The sequence below is a fragment of the Mauremys reevesii genome, linkage group 2 (assembly GCF_016161935.1).
Source record: "Mauremys reevesii isolate NIE-2019 linkage group 2, ASM1616193v1, whole genome shotgun sequence".
NCBI classification, from domain to species: Eukaryota; Metazoa; Chordata; order Testudines; family Geoemydidae; genus Mauremys; species Mauremys reevesii.
Window position 1 is genome coordinate 75,796,593 of NC_052624.1, and position 20,657 is coordinate 75,817,249.

At 43.9% G+C, this 20,657-nt stretch overlaps 1 protein-coding gene across 2 annotated transcripts in view; it reads right to left on the minus strand.

Annotated features, from left to right (window-relative positions):
* Positions 1–20,657, minus strand: part of TRIM71 (tripartite motif containing 71) — a 96,945-nt gene that overhangs the window by 54,419 nt on the left and 21,869 nt on the right. The gene's annotated exons all lie outside the window — the stretch shown is intronic.

Sequence of the window (20,657 nt, forward strand, 5' to 3'; positions counted from 1 at the left end):
ACTGACTACCTTAGTGCCATTCGTCTGTTTATTATGAATCCAAGGTACTCCAGGAACAATACAACTGTGCATTTCCTTAAGGGTTTTGAAAACCCTTATCAGAAAAATGGTCCAGGAAGAGAGAAGTGAATTTCTTAGAGTCAATATTAATTCTACCATAATCTTGGAAGAGACTCTGAGATAACCTGTCGGATCAAGTGACAACAATTACAACTGGAAAAACAAAAAGCAGCCCTCCGTGTTCAAAATGGAAGAACTGTTTGTAGAATGGTAAAATGGGAATGGAATATCCTCCACTATAGGCATTTATTCAGATGTTTCAGACAGACCCCTGTTCTTTTTGTTAGATTGTCTGAGGCTAGAAACAGGATCTGGAATGAGGTTGTATTGCTCCAATCTGAAGGAGATGGATAGTTTCATGACCCAGCATTCCCATGAGTTGGTTGAGTTAGGAATAGGACAAATCTGTCTCTGATTCTTACACAGTTCCATATAGAGTACTCTTCTCTCCCACCACCAACCAGGTAATGTCCAGTCACCTCATTTTGTCCAGATCTCACAAAATGACAGTCTGGCACCAATCAGGGGTCTAACTTCAGATAGGATTACCTGGATGACTCCTAACCAGCCCTGAGGCAGCCAGTGACATCGCCTCAGCACACAGCCCTTGTTCTGGCTACCAGTTGCAGAGTGATATTTTCTCCGGTTGTACTTCATGGTCTGCTTTAATGTGCCATATAACCGTTACTCCTTTCTATCTGGTAGGAGCCAGGATTTCAAAGTTGATTTTCCAGGTAACTGTGAATAGCCTCATTCCACAAAGTTGCTCACTGAATCACTAAGATCTGGGAATGGATTTGCCTGAGCATTTATCTCAAAGGGCCCGCTGTGCACACGAATAAAAGATTTGTATCCCACTATCTGTTCCCAGGAGAAGCCCATAGGCCATATGCTATTTAGGTTGTGAGAGACCATACTTTCAATGCTGTCCACCCATGTCTGCATGCTTTCACAAGCAACGTTAAGACACTTAGGGTGTCAGAGGGCAGTTAATTTTTGGGGATGGAAAGGGGGGGTTGCTCTAATGCCAATTAATAGCATGGGGAAACCTATGGCCTTCTAAAATGCAAGCTGAGGGGCAACAAATAAATGGTGCCTTACTGCCTACTTGTTCTTCCACCACCGAGTATTGCTCCTTTCCTCCCTCACTCGCTAGCTGTTGAGGGGAGATGATGTCAATGAATGGCAACCTGCAGCAGAAGCTGGAACAATACCCTAGATATTCAGGCATGGTGACCCACAGCAGCAGCTGGGAACAAAAGCCCAATGTTTTCACAGTCTTACAGGTGGGAGGAAATTCCCATCCTGCTCTTACATTTTTCCAGCGGGTATGGGAAGGGATCTATAGCTACCTAGCTTGTCTAAGGCAAATGCAGATCTCCCAAACTGTTTTTCACAGTACTGAGTACTCTGCCTGAAAGTGTCTATCCTCTGATGGGAGTTGTTTTTAAATAGGTATTTATTATCTGACCCCCCAATCAGTTAGGTCTTAATTGATTCAGACAACTAGCTTTGCTCACCCGGGACGTATGCAGCTATGCCCATGCCCAGAACTATCACCAAGTTCGTAGCTTTGTCTTTTTTTAATTGATCTGCCTTGTTGCAAGCTGCAGGTGAAACAATGCTATTTTATTTCTTTCCCCTTTGGGAGTTTGTTCTGATAATTCTGCTTTGGGGAGTGAGTGTGAAATGGGGCACAGATTCCTCCATGTATATTTCAAGCAACTAACAATTTCCCTATTAAGGCTGCACTTGTGTCCCTCCCACCCACCGGGGTCCCTTCTGGGCCTCAAGGATGGACTCCCCAGAAGCTCCACCTCTCTGTACTTCTTGGGATCTACATGAGGCAGATGGTATGTTGCCCCCTGGAGGCCCCAGCCTGGGATCAGCAGGGGTCCCCAGGAGACATGTTACAGAAGTGGGAGTGAGCTGAGACTGAAGCCCCTTAGCCACACTCTCGCATCAGCAGTGTCTAGCTCCCTAGCCCAGAACATGGCGGCTGCTGCTGGCTTTAGGGAGATAGGGCATGCCAAATGGAAGATGGTGCCTTTGTCCGAGTTCCTCTCATGGAGATGTGGAAAGGGGAGCTGCTAGCTCCTAAAGCCAGCCTATTCCCAATTTTGTCTGGCTCCTTATTGGCCTGGGGCAAAGGGCCCAAGATAATCTCATCGGGCCTGGTCTGATAGAGGAAGGGGTTGGGACTACCTCTGCCCAAAGCCAGCTGAGCTCCCCAAAGAGAGGAATGAAGCAGGAGACACAGACCCTTCTTTTGCCTCACCTCCCCCAAATCCTGCAGGGGGCAAATGTCTCAGACAGGGAACAGAGCTGAAAAAACAAATCTCTCCCAAAGGCAAAGGCAGACCTAGAACACAGCTGGGAATTAGACAAATTATTGAGCCAAAAATGTTCTGGAATTTGATGCAAGGCTTGGAATCGCCCTCAGAAGAACTCAGCAGCAGAGCTGTCAGCCACTAGAGAGGCAGATAAAACTAGAGGTGTGCTGGTGACAAATAGACCTGGTTATTGCCCCTAGCTTCTTGGGCCTTATATCATGATAAAGAAATAGCAAGGAGGTTACTAGCGAGAACAACTTGCAAGTCTTTTGCAGTTGAAGGCACTATCCATCCTTCAATCCTGGTAGCTCTTTGCACCTATACAGAAGTAAAGAACTCCAGACAATGGTTTAATTTTTGGCACACACAGTTAATAGTAATAAGTGTTGGCAGTATGTGTAAGATGCAATATGAAGATAGTCCCTATACAACTACACAGGTGAATAAAAACCCCAGAGTACACAAGGCCTTAAAATGCTGCTACTTTGAGCATACAGGATTCCTTCAAACTGAACTTATTTAAAGGAGCCATCCAGTGAGACAACAGCTCCCAAATGCTTCTTGAGCAAAAGCTGATACAGAAAGGGAAGGGGGAGAGAATGAGTGGCTAAAGGAAAGTTACTAAGAATGTTAATAGCAGGAAACTTTTATTAGATGATTTCTTGGCGTTCTGCTTTAAAAAAAAAAAGCAGCAAGCTTGAGAGTTAAGGATTCTGATCAATGCAGCTTGCTATAAAAAAAAAAAAAAAAGAGCAGAAGGTCAAGAGGAAATGATTACTCGAGTGCAGAAGCCTGGCGGGATGGGTCCTGGACTAGCTTACCAAACAATGCCCTCACTAATACATAGGTCAAAAGACCCTTATAATGAACAGAAGCCTTGGTTACACTGTACACTAATATTCTTCTCATCCTCAACAGTTACATGTATTGGAAGTAGTGAATAAAAGACACTTGTTTTATTTGAATCCAGCTATCATCAGAAGATAGGTATTTTGAAATGCAAAATTTAACTTTGTGTCAAATGTAACCAGCAAATTAGAAGAGTTAAGGTATGTTTGCAATAATTTTGTCAGCACTGTATCATTACTAATCTTAAAGTACATTAACTGCTGCATTTTTTTTTTAAGCTTTGAAAACAGGCAGAAATATCAGGAGAGAAGGAAGTAGCTAAAATAATTCATCTGGACTTTCAGTTCCAAGCAACTGTTATGTTTCTGCATATTGAAGAGTAACAAGTGACTGCAAACTAGGGAAATAGAAACTCTTCCCTATTTAGGTAAATATAGAACATTCAACGCAGACAATATTTAAAAGATGACTTGCAAAAAAGGTGTGCGCTTTAAAAAAACTGCACACTTTAAAACCTCAGAAGTGACACGTCTGGTCTTTGTAGGTGTCACTGGAAACTTATAGGTCTCAACTTATAGGCTTAGTCCATTTAATGCTCCCACACAAATGTGCATGCTGGTAGGGTTTAATGGTGCCAGAGCGAAGGTGAGATCATTTCAGAAAATTCTGTTTTCACAAGCCCTAGGAATGCTTACATTTTTTTTGTTCCACTCCTTCCCCAGCCTGAATATTGTATCATACCACTCCAAGCAACAGGAGTCAACACTGTTTTTAACTACCTAAAACATGAAGATGACAACCTTGGAAAGCTGGACCTAAAATTCACAGGAAGCCTGGGTGGGTGGGTGGGTGGGTGGGTGGGTGTGTGTGTGTGTGCGCGCGCACAACGTTAGAGAGAAGCTTGTGGCAGCTTCAGAGCACCCGAGTTTTAACCTTATTCATTTTCCTGTTTAATTAACAGTAGAGTAATCCTCCAGTTATTTATTGTGATGTGCATTCATTTTATGGTGCCCCAACATTTTCAGCATTCCAGATTTTTGCATTCCCAATACAAGCTCACTGGAGCAGTTGTCAGGGGGCAAGGCAAAGCTGGAGGCTTTGGCAGATGGGTATGGGGGTGCTTCAGAGTTAATATTGGAGTTGGGGAAGTTCACACCTCTGGAACACTCTGCAGATTTCCTGGTTGAAGATGACAACACTGCATCCTATTTACGTTTGGAAGGGTCAACAGCTTTTATGGTTCTGAAGGGAAACTTATGGCTTGTTTACAGTTAGGTTAAAAATGGCAAAACTCTGATGTCAGCATTACTAAAGCAGTTAAAACAAAACAAAAAACACCTAAGGTGGGCACAGTTATACTAGTATAACATTCTAATTTGGGACTTCTATGGGGGCTCAGCATACCTGGAAACAAAAAACAAAAACAAAAAGAAAAAAAGTCAAGGCACTGATGTTTAATTCACTATGAATCAATTTAACTCCAAGTCACTTGATAAAACGTTTAAGAATTTATAATTCAGTAATTTTATAACAAAAATTATTCCCTCTAGTTTTCATTGTTACCTTTAAAACTTAAGGCAGGGAAGAGCATTGGTTTTGCTAGTGACAAACAAAAACATCTCCTTTTTAAGTCTTTGCTGTGAAAGAGCTGTTCAGGCCTAACTCAGTCACATACACAGGCGACCAATTCAAGAGAGACACTGTAAAGGAATATAGACAGTTTAAGGGTATTTCTATAGCTACAATGATGCAGTGGCGCAGTTGTGCCACTGTAGTGTGTCTGGTGAAGATGCTCTATACCAACGGAAGCTCCCGTTAGCATTTAAAAACCACACACCACAAACCCTCTGCAAGTGGCATAAGCTATAATCGGCAGGAGAAGCTCTCCCGCTGACATAGTGCTGTGCATGGGAACTCTTACATTGGTGTAACTTATGTCGCTTGGGAGTGGAATATTCACACCCCTGAGCGACATATGTTTTGCCAACATAGGCTATAGTGTAGACAGCCTTAGTAAATGCAACACAGATCTCTTGCATACCAAATCCCAGAATCTATGGTGTATTCAGATATTTGTTTTTTTTATTCTTGTGACGCTTCTTGGAGCTAGTTCTCCATCTCTGCAGTGTCAAGAAGAAGAGTTTCCAGCAGCAGGGGGTTAATGAAAGCTAAAGCATCTGTAAACTGACCAGATAATTAGAATTCCCTACCCCCTCCTGTGTCTCAATGTGCTGATGCACAGGACTGGCATGGCATTGTGACCTGGCATGCCAAATACAGGGACATTAGAAACCCAGACACCCTTGACTCCAACACACATGCTCAAGTACATAAAACTCACTTTGCTCTGCTTCCCTCCCCATTGGTAAAGGAAACAGATTTCAGCCAAGAATAAGCAGCACTGCTATTGAGGAGAATCAACATCTGACTTATACTTTTTTTTTTTCTTAAAAGGACCCAAGCTAGCAAGTCCTTAGACTAGACACACAGCACTGAAATTTCCAGACAGCTGAGTCACCACAACTGAGGCTTAACCCACAGGCCCCACATACTCAATAATTCATGTTCATTCCATCAAGCTTTTTTTTTAAAAAAAATTAGCTTCCAACTGTGTCAGTGTATTTGTAATAGTTATGGAGGTCTTATCTTGCTTTGAATAGGTTATAGTATTAACTTTATAGGTTCACAGATGCATTCTGAAAGTACAGCTTAGATCTTTCAAAGTGACCACTTTAAAATGACAAAACTCTTTGGCCAGAAATGGAAAGAACGTGTTCGCAACAAAACAGAAAGGTGGAGCATCAACTTGTGTTTGTGGAGGGACCGCGACAAGCCGGACAAAGGTGACTTTAAAATGAAAGTGGCAGGACAACACGTGATTTCCTTGTACAAAATAAATCATCTTCTCTCATTATCTTTCATATTCTCCCATTTGTTCCCTAGTTCATCTATCAGTCTTAGCATTCGTTGGAGGAAAAGTACTCTGGTTTAACTGGCACAAGTGCTAGTAGCTCTGCTGCCCTGTCTTGTGACTGGGGTTCACAACAGGCCAAGGTCCATTGTCGCTCACACACTTCATGAGATATGCAAAGTGCTTTTGGGCTCACAACAGTGGCTGCCCATTAAAGGTAAGGAGAGCATGAGCAAGCAGCCACAAGTGCCAGGTCATAGAACACCATGCTTTGCACTTCTGGAGTGCCAAACTCTTTTAGAACAGCAAACCAGTCCTCAACTCCTGTAATTTTAAAGATGGTGCAAACTCAGGCAGGTTAACTGAGTAACTTAATTCTCCAAGGTCACACAGCAAGTCTGCGACAGTCAGAAATGGAATCCCAATAACCTCTCATCCCCATACTTTAAACAGGAAATCAATCTGCAGAAGTATCAGGGCCTGAGACCCAGTCCCCAATATCCTGTCACACTCTTTCCCTCTCTGTAGTAGATGACTGCCAGGCAAGCCTCTCCTCACCGGATCAGAACACACCAAATTTATGGAAAAACAAATTTTAATCTCAGCCCCCTAAATGGTGGTGTTAAAAAGACCTAGCTTGCTTTCATAAATGCAAGCGCAACTAAATAAAAATCACCACCACCAGCAGTAGGAGAAAAGCCATCCGTAACAAAAACCTGAACACATTTTGTTTGAAGCTCCCCCCCCCCCCCCAATGAACTGCTTTTTCATCAAAACAGAAGTTTCTACAGAAAGTTCAACTGCATTTTTGTCAAAAAAAAAACACGCAAAAGCTTTTCAGTTTATAAAAATTTTTGCTTCCCAATAAAACCTTTTCATTGGAGGTTTTTCTGAACAACAAAAGGTTTTGAATTTTTTGCAGTAACAAATGGCTCTATGTATGACTACTAGGTTTAGGACTCCACACAATTTGAAAGAGGGGAGGAAAGGGGGAAGAGTAAGAGAGGCAAGAGAACTCTGTTTTGGACTACATGAAACATTTGCGATAATTCTTTCGGCCACATTCTGTACAGTTAAGTTTTCCTTAGGACCATTTAAGCATCAACGTAAGAGATACAACCATGCAGCAACAACGGAAGGCTGAGCATTGCAAATACACTGAGCAGGGACTGGGGGAGGGGAGAGAGGAGGAAGCCATTTGGCTACTAAAAAGGATCTTTCTTTCAAATTCAGTAGGGAATGTAGGTCAAAATGGCTTTGGGGTGGGAGGTCAGACATGTTTGAAGAGTTAAACTCCTGTCCTTCTATTTGTCAAGAAGTTAGTTTTCTCCCCCCCCCACCCCTCCCCTTCAAAATAGTTTCAAAGCTACTTTCAATTGCTTTTTACAGATTTAAGAACATTTTGCATTTTTAAATCCACCAGATAGATACTTAAGAGAATTTGAAAAGATAATCCATTTACACAGCTACTGAACAAATGTTTCATTATGGAAACATCTTTTGGGAGAATATGGATTTTTTTTTTTTGAGGGATTTGCTTGATATTTAAACATCAGCCTTAAAATCCTTCATCCCCCACCAAACCCCGTTTTGAAAGTGACGTTTATAATGCTTGTACTATGTGAAAGCCTCAGCAACATTAGAATACAGACATTGGGAAGAAGTGATATTGTTAAAGACAGATCAGCAAGACAAATACAGCACTCCAATACAACACTCATTTTTTAAAAACAGATTCTTAAAAGAACACTACTATTTTCTCTTGGTTTTGTGGAAGAAAACATGTAATACTTGAGTACTTGTGCACTGTTGGTTGAAGAAAATTGGGATTGTTAAGATCAGGAATATGGCTACTTGCTTATCTCTGTTTTAAATACTTTGCACTCTCACCAGGGCCGGCTCCAGACCCCAGTGCGCCAAGTGCGCGCTTGGGGCGGCGTGCCGCGGGAGGGCAGCAGGCGGCTCCGGTGGACCTCCCGCAGGCATGCCTGCGGAGGGTCCACTGGTCCCACTGCTTCGGCGGACCCTCCGCAGGCACGCCTGCGGGAGGTCCACCAGAGCTGCGGGACCAGCAGAGTGCCCCCCGCAGCGTGCCGCCGTGCTTGGGGCGGCACAATTCCTAGAGCCGCCCCTGACTCTCACAGCACGTTGAGATTAAAAGTGCTTCAGAAGGTGGATAAGTGTTTGAGCTGGTCAGAAAACTGTCAAAACTGAGGGAAAAGTATAGCAAAGTTTCTTTTGTTTTGCGTGTGTTTGTTTTAAAACAGTATCATCTCCACTCCTCTATTCCCCCTGCCGCATCTCCATCTGTAAGAAAAGAGGTGTAAGGATGCTAAGCAAAGATACAGGGGTGTTAAGCAACTTTCCCAGGTTCACACAACACCTTGCCTTCACTGCAATTTAAAAAAAAAAGGGGGGGCGGCATATTTTTGTTTTGTTTACCTCAATGTAACTGAGACGCATAAGCTATCCCAAGGTTAAAAAAAACCACAGTGAAGACAAAGCACTTCGGGGTTTTACTAATGAAATAAAAGTAGGCAAAAAGTCAGTGCTATACACCAGCCTGGGGTTGACCTCACGAGTAAAACTAAAGTACCTTTTCTGGGTTTATCATCTCAGGACAGCTCATGTGCGTTACTCACTCTATGGTAAAAAGAGGTCCCCCCCCCCAAAAGCAGTCCACACAGCAAATGGAGTGAAAGATAGAAACAGAGCCTAGAATTCTACTGCTGGTATCCATGCTAAGGATTTTTGATTCACAGGCATGGAGAATTTTACACCACTCTCCCCTAGCTGTCTGCAGCTCCAAAGCTAATAACTGGTGGATTCTAATTGTGTGCTGTCCTTGCTAGAGGCCTCTTGTAGCACAGTGTTTAGTTCCTCTAAGTGGCTATACACACAGAACTCCATTTGCTGTGTGGACATCCTGAACCATCCCACTCTATCCTGTTCTTCCTACCAGGGGCGGCTCCAGACCCCAGCACGCCAAGCGCGTGCTTGGGGTGGCTTGCCGCGGGGGGCGCTCTGCCGGTCGCCGGGAGGGCGGCAGGCGGCTCCGGTAGACCTCCTGTAGGCGTGCCTGCAGAGGGTCCGCTGGTCCCATGCAGCTTCGGTGTAGCTGCGGGACCAGCGGACCCTCTGCAGGCACGCCTGCAGGAGGTCCACCAGAGCTGCAGGACCGGGGACCGGCAGAGTGCCTCCCGCGGCATGCCGCCATGCTTGGGGCGGCGAAATGTCTAGAGCCACCCCTGCTTCCTACTGTAAAATTAAGACTGTCAAACCATGAAAAACAAATCACGATTAAATCATATTGTTTAACAGTGCTATTAAAACTAATAGAAAACCATTTATTTAAAATACGCCTCTATCTTGATACAATGCTGTCCTCGGGAGCCAAAAAAAAAAAAAAATCTTACTGCGTTATAGGTGAAACTGCGTTATATCGAACTTGATTTGATCCGCCAGAGCATGCAGCCCCGCCCCCTCAGAGTGCTGCTTTACCGCGTTATATCTGAATTTGTGTTATATGGGTGGCATTATATCGAGGTAGAGGTATTTTTGGATGTTTTCCATATTTTTAAATATATTGATTTCAATTACACCACAGTGGAAAAATGAAACAGTCAATTATCAGCCTTCAGTCACCCAACATGCAGGGTCTTTTGACAATGGGTTTTGGAGTGGCCAGGACTGTAGCCAGTTGCTGCCAATACTCCTTTGTTAGTGGTCAGTGAACAAACTAGCTCATTCCAGACATCCCTTACTACTTCCATGGTACCAGGATCATGGTCAGTTGCTCACACAGCCCTGCTTGGTTCTCTAATCTAGCCACTGTAGAAGTTTATCTCAACCTATATCTTTGAGCCTCTCAGAGTCCACATGGAACTTTTCCAGCACTCACTCTACCAGATGCACCAAAAACAGGCAATGCACTTTCCGTCCCCCGTTAATTAACTTAATCTTATTCTGGGTAACAGGACTTAGGCCCTTTTGAAAATTTTACCCAATATTGAACAAGATTTGGTATCAAGACTCTGAACAGTCCCATCTCATGACATGAAATGTAGTCACAGAAGTACATTCAGGAGCCACAGTGGGTAACAACTAAAGGGGTCATGGTTGCTAGCCTGTAAATAAGTAGCTAAATCCTTCACTAGCCCTGCCACAGTATTACTGAATTCTACATGTTTTATAGTAGATTAGACAAGAATTAATACCACTATCTAATCTAATGTAGCTGGATGCAACATGAGATGAGACAGTTTTCAACCCTCTTTTGTCCCTTCTAAACCTAGATTATGCTACAGCTAGAAAAGATTGCAGCAGTTTTAGACAATGCATCAGTACAAACAGCATTACCACAATATGAACACGAGTTTTTCAGAACTTCAACTTCCTGGTTTCTAAAGAAGTATATGCAATAACAGTAACACACAAGTACAGTATATTAAGATAAAGACAGCAATTTGCTATTCCTTAGAGTGTCCAGTAAATATGAATGTCACAGGACATCATCTGAATGTCAGTCTGATAGACAAGGAAAATTCTCAATTAACCTTATGAAAAAACATTTCTCTCAAGTTTATCTTCCCTTAATTCTCTTCCTTGTGGCTTAGGGTTGGGATGGCAAACAGAAGGAAAGGGCAGTAGCGTAAACAGGTATTAAAAACCCAACCTTTAACAGATAGGCAGTCTTGGGCTTTCCCTAGGCTGCCTTACCACTACATTTTTTATGTGGCTACCATATATTGGAAGATGCAGCTTCAATTCACATGTTCAGCCATAGGTTTCAAGGTCACAAGCCCTGCCACACCATGATCAGAAACATTTCAGGGAAGCGTTAATTCATGGCAACAGGAATATTTAACAAAGAATGGGGTCCCTCTAGAACACCACGTGGGAAAAAGAACATGACAGGCAGGACAGCTTACTCTGAAAAGCAGTTTCTTGGACTGGGAGGGAGCTTTAAAAGAGTGTTTAAAATGGGTAAGCTCCCATTCAAAAAGTTCTACCTTACTTGCTCAGAAAAAGGAAAGAGAACCACAAAAGCTTGCTATAGTAACTCAGCTACACTGCTCATGTTCAGCAAGAACTTAAAACTCCCTTCTCTCTCCCCCACCACCCCCCGGGAACATGAGTGAGAGCACACAACTGAAAGCTGTGCCGTACTTTTGTAGGCAAAAAACAGCCTTCCTGTTGTCTAGCCACGGGGCAACAGGCAACACTGTCAAGCAAGTGCTAAGAGCATTAGATATTGATCACTCTCTTTTCCTAGTTCTCAATTCATTAAAAAAAAAAAAAAATAGTATTCTTCTTTCCCCACACCCACCCCTCAGGGCCATGAATCCATTTTTTGCTTAAAAGGACTTGCATGTAATAATTTTAAATTAAAAAAAACTTTAAAAATTGTTTTTTGGACCCATACCTTAGAAGTAACCATGGACATTTCTTCCACCTCCTCCAATGAGAGCTAGCATAGGTGCTGCTATTAGACCACTTGAGACTGGAAACTCTTCAACAGCAGTGTCAGTTGTTGGTCCGTGCCTGCACTCTTTGCATCCTTACGCTCCCAACCAGCGGCATGAGAGGCAGTAGGGAAGAATGACTTCCTTAAATTCATTGCAGAGGAGGATGTAGTTGGAAATCCATTTTGGAAGTCTTTGGGAAGAGACTGCTTCCCCCTTTCATTCTCTCAGAGAGAGATAAATAGCCTCAGATCTTTGAAAGGGCTTTGTCCTGGTCAGATAGAAGGCTAGAGCTCTGCATACATCCAGGGAATGGAGGCTCCTGTCTTCATTACTACTCTGAGGTTTTGGGCAGAATACTAGGAGGTCAGCTGTTTGGTTCTAGTGAAAAAACATCAAAAGGAGTCTTTTTAAGCCCTGGAGTATAATCTCAGGCAGCTCTGTGAAAGAAGACAAGGCGAATGTGTCACAAGGGCCCCAAGCTCACCTGGCCAAGGTGATAGGGGTTAGGAAGGCTACTTTAAAACAAAACAATGATAAGTGTAAGACAGACCAGGAGGCTAAGGGCTTAAATGGAGGGGTCATAAGTGTCAACTGCACCAGGTTCATGTCCCAGACAAGCGTAGGTTTCAATGCCAGCGGAAATGTTCTGATGATGCCTTTTAAGAACATTACCACTGTGGAATGGGTGAAAACCGAGCAGTTTTCCCACTGGCAGATAAAAGGGATTAATATTAATAGCTAATAAAATGTACCTGCAGTGAACTGATGGGTTAGGCCCAGTGACTTCAAGAGGAGAAGATATTCCATAATAGGAGGGAAGTGATGCTGCTGAGGCCATAGGGAGAACCTCTTCAACCTGGCAACATAGCATTTCCTTGTAGAGGATTTCCCCCTATTGAGAAAATGGATTGAACCTCCTCCGAGCAAGACAAGGCCTTTGCCCATCCAAAAATCTAGGCCTACCAGATGGAGGGACACAAGGTTGGGGTGATTTGTTCTGCCTCTGTTCTGGGACAGTAGACACAGGAAGGGCTGTAGGTGTATGCATGGGTAAGAAGCCATCTGCAAGATAGTGAAGAACCAGAACGGCTTGGCCACTGTACAGCAGTAATCCTGATAGCACCATGTCATGCTTGATCTTCTGAAGGACGCGAGGTAGGATGTACATCAACAAGTCCAGCCACTGCACTAGGAAGGCATCCCCTCTGGAATTGTGCTCCAGGTGTCCCGAGAGCAATAGGCCAGGCATTTCCTGTTTCCCTGGGTTGCAAAGAGGTCCCATAACGGGAATGCCCACTGCCCCAAAATTCTATTGGACCACCAAAAGAACAGAGCTCCCACTCGTGATCTTCATGAAAGTGTCTGCAGAGGTTGTTTGTCACAGTGTTCACTGCAGAAATGGGGCTCTGATGCTGGACACAGAATTACAGAACTTCATTGCTTCTCTACAGAAAGGGGTGCTGCCCCTTATTTGTTTATATAATAAGAACAGCCATACTGGGGGTCAGACCAAAAGGTCCATCTAGCCCAGTATCCTGTCTTCCGATAAGCACCTGGCATTGGCTACTCAGAGGGAATGAACAGAACAGGTAATCATCAAATGATCCATCTCCTATTACCCATTCCCAGCTTTCGGCAAACAGAGGCTAGGGACACTTCAGAACATGGTTTTGCATCCCTACCCAACCCATTTATAACAAAACAGTGGTCAAAATGTCTGACAATACCTGGACATGAGGGGACCTGATGAAAGGCAGAAATCTGGCTGTGCAGACTCTTGTGCAGCCAGGAACCCTGAGGTGTATGGTTGTCCAGGTGCACTCCCCAACCCAGTAAGGAGGCATCCATCATGACAGTCTTTATGGGTGGAACAGGAACAAAAGGAACCCCTATGCAGACATTGTTCTTTATTTCCCCTCAGGTTAGTGATGACAGATGTTGCAAGACCCATTTATCCAGAGGGGTCTCTGCTTGGGGCCCAGACCTTTCCCAGCCATGCCTAGAGGCACTGGAGGCAGTGCCTTGCAAAGGGGGTCAGAGCACCAGGCCACATGGCTCAGTAGGACCAAACTCTCATTGCAGACTGAGTTCAAGTTGTGTAATGAGGTCACTCATGGAGAGGAATTGGTTGAGGCTGGTATGCCCTGGCTCAATTGAGAACAGATTCATGCCAAATAAAGTCTATAAAACTCTTGTATGGGGTTAAAGTGGACTTTTCTGGATTTATCTGGAGTCCCAAGGAGTGAAACCAGGTGAAGTAAGGAGGAGACTTCTGATACAGCCATCCCCTGAAGAGCCAGTCATCTGGGCAAGGAAATATTGGTTTGCATTGTCAGAGCTGGTGCTTGGCTACCACAGCCAGACCCTTTGGAAAGGCTCTTGGGGCAGTTGATAGGCTGAAGGGTTCCAAGTCCACCATAAAGCAGAAGAATCTCCTGTGCACTGGGCGAGTATCCTCCAAACCAAGGACTGCATACCAATTGTGTTCATTCAGGAAAGGGATTATAGGAGCCAGGGTAATCATCCTGAATCTTGAATGACGGATGAAGATATCCAGCTGCTTAGGTCCACGTTAGGTCTCCTGACCCCCTTCCTTTTCGGGATTAGGAAGTATTTGAATTAAGGGCCCTTCTGCCTGTGTTGAGGCGATACAGGCTCTATTGCTCACAGCTGGATTAAGGAGTCCACCTCCTGTTTGGAAATTGTCTCATGAGTGGGGTCCCTGAAGAGAGACAGGCAAGGGAGTTTTGGAGAAAGGAGAGATAGGAATTTGACTGTGTAGCTGATTAAAATAAAATGTACAAGACTGCTCTGCCTGAAGTTATATGCTGACACATTAGAAGAAAAAAGATCAGGGAGACGTCAAAGGGGACATGGGACACTGGTTGTGCAAGGACTGGTTGCTGGCCCAAGTGCCTTGTCAAAATGCCTTCTTGATAGGCGGCTGGGGTCTGAAGAGGGGATTGTGATGGTGTGAGATGTCTGGCATGTCCTTGGGGGCTGGTAGTACCTATGAGGTGGCAGCTTAGAATTTTTCCTGCAAGGTGCCAGGGTGTATGTTCCCAAGGAGCAGAGCATGGGCATGAGAGTCCTTGAGAGAGTGAAGCAACACAGTCTTTTCACGAAACAGGCTGTTACCCTCAAAGGGGAGATCTTCAACTGTCACATGGACCAAGGGAGCGGGACTGGACTGATACAGCCGCTGTCACTCCATTACAGCCTGGACCACAAGGTAGCTCAGGATAGAGTGAGAGAACAAGAATTCAGTCCCTTTAGAGGGCACAAAGTACTTCTTCTCAGCCCTCTTTAGCAACAGGGCACAGGTGGCTGGTGTGTGCCAAACAGCTTTAGCAAGCTCCCATATGGACTCATTGACTGTGAGCACCACTTTAGAAGAAGCCATAGAGTGGAGAATGCAGGGCTGCCCAGGGGGACGGGGGAGGCCAAGTGGGGCAATTTCCCCTGGGCCCCGCAGGGGTCTCGCGAGCCCTTGACCAGCAGCAGTCTGGGTCTTCAGCAGCATTTTGGCGGCGGGGGGCCCTTCAGTGCTGCCGAAGACCCAGACCCAACCGCCGTTGGGTGAGTACAAGCACCGCAGCTCCACCGCTTTCCTCCAAGCCCCCGAATCCTCTGGGCAGCCCTGGGAGAATGTCTAGGAGTTTATGGGTGGGAGGAGCCTGAACATTTTCCAGTGGGATCTGGAAGGTTTCTATAATCCTCCTCAAGAGCTCCTGGCATGTCTATAATCATCTGGGGGAAGAGGAGAGACTGATGCCACCGCCTCACACGAAAATGAAGATGCTCTCAGTGTATCTGACAATACCAACTGTTGCTGTTAAGCAACAGAGGGCTGAGACTCCTCCCTTGGAGGTGATCTTTGGAAGACAGTGCCCAGGGTCCTCATAGTCTGGGTCCCAAATGTATATTCCATGGGCCCACATATGGCCAGGGGGTAGGTATATAAGGGAACAGATACAGGCCCCGGCAGGGTACCATTGATCCTTAACCCCATAGTACGGGTCATAGTAGGACTTCCAGAGCATCCTGGAGACCTCTGTCTGAGCTGACGTCTTGTGTTTGGGCTGCGGGGGGGTGGGGGGGGGGGAAGAGATAGCTGGGATGGAAAGATAACTGGGGTTAAAAGGGAGAGAGGGAGCATGCATGGTTTGTGTACACAGCCTAGTGCAATGAAGGCCTGGTCCATGACTGAAGCTTCTAATATACCAAGCAATTTGCAGTCATTTGCTCAAGCAAGGAGAGGACACAGAAGTAACAAAGTACTCAGTAAAGATCAAGTAGACTTTCTGCTGATTTCTGATCCCATAAAGTAATATGCCTCCCCACTAAAAAAAAAAAAAAAGGATGACAGAAAAATGGAAGCTATGGCTCCTTTGTCCAAAAATTATTTCAAAATAGTTGAGTCATTTACTCCCTTCTCCTGGCCTCCGGTACTAGGTTTCAATTTGGGGGATGGGGAGAAGAGGTAAACGAGAGGAAGGAAACTATAGTTTGGTACCTTTACCTTTTATTTTATATAGCAAGCAAAGTGTTTTCTTGCTCAGAGACAGGTCAGTTAATTTCAACTTCCTGTCCGAATACTGTACTTGATCTTTTTTCCCCCCCTCACCCAGTCTTCCAACTTTGCAAGTTTAGCAGAGATTCCCTCAGCCTTAGTTCTGCAGTTGCTCCCTTTGCTCCCCATTGGGTAAATGTAACAGGGGAGAACTGGCTAGGAAAAATCAGGCCAGTCAAGAACATCATAAGAATGGCCATACTGGGTCACACCAAAAGGTCCATCCAGCCCAGTATCCTGTCTACCGACAGTGACCAATGCCAGGTATCCCAGAGGGAGTAAACCTAACAGGTAATGATCAAGTGATCTCTCTCCTGCCATCCATCTCCACCCTCTGACAAACGGAGGCTAGAGACACCATTCCTTACCCATCCTGGCTAATAGCCATTAATGGACTTAAATTCATGGAGGTTATCTAGTTCTCTTTTAAACCCTGTTGTAGTCCTAGCCTTCACAACCTCCTCAGGCAAGGAGTTCCAGAGGTTGATTGTGTGTTGTGCGAAGAACTTCCTTTTATTTGTTTTAAACCTGCTGCCTATTAATTTCATTTGGTGCCCCCTAGTTCTTATATTATGGGAACAAGTAAATAACTTTTCCTTATTCACTTTCTCCACACCACTCATGATTTTATATACCTCTATCATATCCCCCCTAGTCTCCTCTTTTCTAGGACTTTTCAGTTTGGAAAAGACGCAATCAAAGGGTTACACTATAGATTTAAGCATGGACACTAGTTATTACAAAATGAAACTTTTCGTGAGTAACTATATTTGATTTGGAGATGCCAGAATTAAATGTAGGTTCTCAAGAAATTTATTGTTTACTATGTCTTAGGTCTTGGTTCTAGCTGTGTTGCTCTGTATAAGTATGGGCTTGTAGCAACAGCTGGAATCACATTTGTAATGAAATAAAGCTAGAAAGCAGTTTTGACACCCTGAATGACCTCCAAATCAAACAGACTATAACAAACAGAAGGGTCCATTTAATACAATGCAGTATGCAATTACCCTGCCACATGCATGATTAATGAACAGAATTGTGATATGAAGACAAGGATATTCATTAGTCTAATTGTTTAAGCCTAGTTCAAAATGTAATACATTTTTCATTTTGATGGCAACATTAAGCTTATTTTATTATATACACACACATATATATATATATATATATATATATACACACACACACACACACACACACACACACACACACACGGTTCCCCCTTTCTTACACCAAAAAGATCTACAACTCTCAGTGTGGCTTTATCAAGGAATGTAAAGTCAGAATACCAGTATATATTGTGAGCAATCTCTGACACACATCTCACATCACTGGCCATCATGGACATGACACAATGATGAAAGAACAGATAAGTGTAAGAAAAGTCTCTGGAACCAGTCCAAACCCTTGTGTACAGCATGTCGCTACAAATTTAAGTGGCCAACCACAAAGCATTATTTAGGTTGCACATGTTGAACTCACCAATATGCAGCCAATGCCACAAGGCCCATACCAAGATGGGCAATGAGTCTATGTTCATTGTAATTATCCTGCCACAGAATAGTAAGCAGAATCTATCTCATCGGAAGCTCTCATTTACAAAATTAAGCTTTCTAGCCCAAGAACATAACTTTCAGACTGTGACTGCTGCTATCCCATCTGCTCACGTCTACAAATTACCTCTTGGAATATTGTTTTAGTCCTGGCCTAATCCCATTCATTTTAACTCTGAAGTCAAATGATGACAATATAAAATGTCAGCACCAGTAATTATCTGACTGCTAAGCATTTTATCAAACATACAGCCAATGTTCTTTAACTTTTTTCAGACTGACAGATAATCTGTGAGGGGCAGCAGTGGGTGGCTGATTGTTGCCAATGGTTGCTAGAATAGGGAACTAGGAGTTCAACCTCCAAAAGATTTCAAGTCATCTCTGCCCACAAGGAAGGAAGGTAGATGAATTCCTTCTCCAGTGAGATTAATAGTTTTTCCTCATCTAAGCCTCATCAAGTTAAGCCTCATCTAAAGATTCTCAACTCAAGAATTTTTCACTCATCTTTTTTTACATGTTCGGCTGACTGAACTTTCTCTCAAGCAGTCTATTTCATTTCAGACTACTTACCATTTCAGGAACAAATGGCCAGATTTTCAAAGGCATTTTAGGTGCCTAAAGAGGCAGATGGGATAGAAGCACCTACAAGTGCAACTCAGATTGGCGTTAGGCACTTCTTAAAAGTCCCACTAGGCACGTATCCATATCTTTAGTCACCTAAATATCTTTGAAAAATCTGACTCAGTCACTACACCCTGCTGTTTGGCATGTATGGCGAGGGAAGACCGACTTCATCACTCCTAAAGTAAGCCCTATAATGGATGGTTTGAAGATGAAAATATTACTCATTTTAGTAGATAATGACAACACCTAAGAGACCTGAGTGAAGCCTTCGCCAAGCAAATGAGCTTGCCTGCAGCCATTCATCAGCACCTCTCTCTACTGAGAGTATGTCTACACTGCAATAAAAAAAACCTGTGGCTGGCTCATGCCAGATAACTCAGACTGCAGGGCTGTCTGTTTGCAGTGTAAGCTTCTGGTCTCAGGCTGCAGCCTAAGCTCAGGGGCCCTCCCACTTTGAAAGGTCCTTGAATCCGGGCTCCAGCCTGAATCCAGATGTCTACACTGCAATTAAAGAGCCCCACAGCCCGACTTCCATGAGCCTAAGTCAGCTGGCAAGGGCCTGCCGCAGGTGTCTAACTGCAGTGTAGAAATACCTTAAGAATCTCTGTACAGTCCCTAAAAAGGAAACCAGTAGATTATGAGTCAGGAGAAAGAAAACCCACCACAAACTAAATACGGACAATTCATACAAGTGCACATAGGAGCATCTAAGATGGAGATCAGGATAGATGACCTGAATTTCTAACAAAGTAGATATATTCTGCTGCTTCTTATTGAAGGTTTGTCAATAGCCACCACCTTTTTGCTCATGTGGCAAAGCCATTGAAGGTCACACTTACTACAGAGGAAAGCAAAAATAGTCAAGTATTAAGACACTTGTAATCATTCCTATTTAAAAATTAGATTGGTGCCAACCTTGGACTAAGGCAGTTTCAAGGATCTCATGGTTTCAGTAATTATTTTGCATGGTTTCCTGTAGTTACTGTGATGAGTAGGGGCACCACCAAATTCACGGCTCTGTTTGGTCAATTTCACGGTCATAGGATTTTAAAATTCATGAATTTCATTATTTCAGATATCTAAATCTGAAATTTCATGGTGCTGTAGTTGTAGGGATCCTGACCCAAAAAAGGAGTTGTGGTGGGGTTCACAAGGTTATTTGGAGGAGTGGGGCGAAAAATAGAGTTGTGGCAATGCTACCCTTACTTCTACACTACTGCTGGAAGCAACACTGCTTTCAGAGCTACCCAGACGGAGAGCAGCAACAGCACGCCGGGAGCCCAGCTCTGAAGGAAGAGCCACCGCCAGCAGCAGCGCAAAAGTAAGGTGACATGGTATGGTATTGCCACCCTTATGTCTGAGTTGCTGCTGGCATGGCACTGCCTTCATAGCTGGTCACCCAGCCAACAGCCACCGCTCTCCACCCCCACCCCCAGCTTTGAAGGCAGTGCAGAAGGAAGGGTGGCAATACCACAATCCCCCTAAAATAACTTTGTGATGCCCCTGCAACTCCCTTGTGCGTCAGGACCACCAATTTGAAAAAACTGTGGTCTCCCCCATGAAATCTGTATAGTATAAAGCACACAAAGACCAGATTTCACGGTCCGTGACATGTTTTTCATGGCTGTGAATTTGGTAGGGACCTAGCAATGAGCATATTAAAATTCGATATAGACTAGCTCTAACAAGTTCCCTTCCACAGTGAGAGATTCAGGTGGCTTCATTTGCTCTATTATTTGTAAGCATATAGTTTACTTCTAGTACCATGTAAAAGTTGCAACACAGAAGTGTTAGAAGGCCTTTATCTTGACACCCTGCACCCAGTTACCTGACATGACATGGATAAAGATCACAGAAGATTAATATTAAGCTTGTCCCATGACAGAGACCAATACTGACTAGTCCAATGGCTACTCATAATCCATCCATACTACTAAACGAATCATACTGTAAGAAAACAATGTTACCAGGTCCCTTGACATGATAGTAGGTTGTATTATGTAGTCATAATTTATGTTTCAGAGACAAATAAGTGGTTCTCTAGTGCAGCATATTCTAAAGATTGCTTGGGTGATGGGGTGTTAAATATATATTTATTTTTAATGCTACTTTCTGGGGGGAGGGGGGAAAATGTTAAACTTTGTAGCTATATTAACTTGAATAGTGTTAGATAGTAGAAAACTAAAAACTAAATAGAAGGGGTAAAAAAAGTCTACCTGCATCAGCCTGCCACCCTAGGCAAAAATCCCAAGACACAGTTTCTTTGCATATTCAAGAGCAGGGGTG